This window comes from Tupaia chinensis, unplaced genomic scaffold, assembly GCF_000334495.1.
Source record: "Tupaia chinensis unplaced genomic scaffold, TupChi_1.0 Scaffold000243_1, whole genome shotgun sequence".
In the NCBI taxonomy this organism is placed as follows: domain Eukaryota; kingdom Metazoa; phylum Chordata; class Mammalia; order Scandentia; family Tupaiidae; genus Tupaia; species Tupaia belangeri.
The window spans coordinates 637,768-639,507 of record NW_006159721.1 but is presented as its reverse complement, the minus strand read 5'-3'; positions in this window follow the sequence as shown (position 1 = coordinate 639,507).

Genomic DNA, 1,740 nt, shown 5'->3' with positions numbered 1-1,740 from the left:
GTGGCAGAGGGTAAGAGAAAGGGAAACAAAGATGGGGGGGGGGAAAGCAAAACATACAGAAAGCAAGAAATGAACAATTATTTGCTGACAATAACATGTTTGTTGATGTGCTTGATTGAGACAATATACAGTGTACTCTGGATGGAAAAATCTCATTTTGTATGCTGTAATGATGTACAGTGAATGAATGCAAATAAATAAATTAATAATAAAAACAACAACAACAACAAAAAACAAATGAATGAAACAAAAAAGCAACACACCAAAACTTATAGTATGTGGTAAAAACATTGTTCACAGAGAAATTTACATATGTAAATGCCCACATTAAAAAGATGAAAGCTTGGGCCAGAAAGTGATGAGGTGGTTAAGGCACTGGATTCCAGTATGGCCAACAATGGTTCAAGTCCTGAACCTAGTGGCTTGAAAATCACACCAGGTGCATGTGCATGCATGCCCAAAATCCCAAGTGGAGAACAGAGGAGAAGGAATTGCAATGCAACCATCCCCCCAGAAGGAAGGGTAATTTCTCACTTTCCCTTTCTCTGTCTCTGTGTCTCTGGCAAGCTCTGTGAAAAAACCTAAAGAAAAGGAGGAGGGCTGGTAGGTGGAGTGGTAGTTAAGATGCTAGACTACCACATGGCTGACCATGGTTTGAGTCCTGGACCTGGCAACTTGCTTTCTCACTTTCCTTCTCTCTCTCTCTCTTCCTCTCTCTGTCCCTCTCTGGTCAAAATTTAAAATTAATTAATTAATTAATTAATTAATTAATTAAATTAAATAGGGGTTAAGGCCCTGGACACTTCCACATGGCCAACCACAGTTTGAGTCCCAGACCTGGTGGCTTGCTTTCTCACTTTCTCTCTCTCTAGTCAAATTAAAACAAATGAATAAATAAAATTAAATAAATAATTCTTTTTAAAAAAAAAATAAAAATGAAGAAAGTTCTTGGGCTGGCTCCATAGCACAATGGTTAAGCACTGTACATGGGATGCCAGATCCCACATGGACGAACATGACTCCAATCTAGTCCCCAGCAGCTTGAAAAACTTGCCTGACATATGTATATGCATATCCAAAATCCTGACAGGATGGAGAAATGGAGGAAAAAGGATTTGAGCATGACTGTGGTCCATCGGGTGACGTTTTCTCCCTCTCTCTCTCCTTCTACAAGGCATATACACCCTCTAGCAATAAAATATGTATGTCTTATAAATATATATAATATAAAATATGTCTATATATTATTTATATGCATATATATATATATATAAATATCTCATATCAATAATAAAACTTTAGAGTCAGCAGGTGGCGTGGTGGTTAAGTTGCCACATGGCCAATCATGGTTTGAATCCTGGACCTGGTGGCTTGAAAATCATGCTGGGCACATGTACATGTGTGCCCAAAGTCCAAAATCCAAGAAGAGAATGGAGGAGAAGGGACTGTGGTTTGGCCATCCCTGCTGAGGGATGATTTCTCACTTTCCCTCTCTTTGTCTCTCTCCTGCAAGTGCACATGCCCTATGGCTAAAACCTAAACAACAACAACAACGAAGTTTACAGTAACTAGGAAGAAACTATACCCAAAGCTAAGAGAAGGAAGGAAATAGTAAAGATTAGAGTGGAGATCAACAAAACAGAGAATAGAAAAACAGAAAAAATCAATACAAGCAAAAGACTTTTTTTTTTTTTCTATTTTTTTTTCTTCTTCTTTTTTTTGAGAGATTTTCTTCCTAGT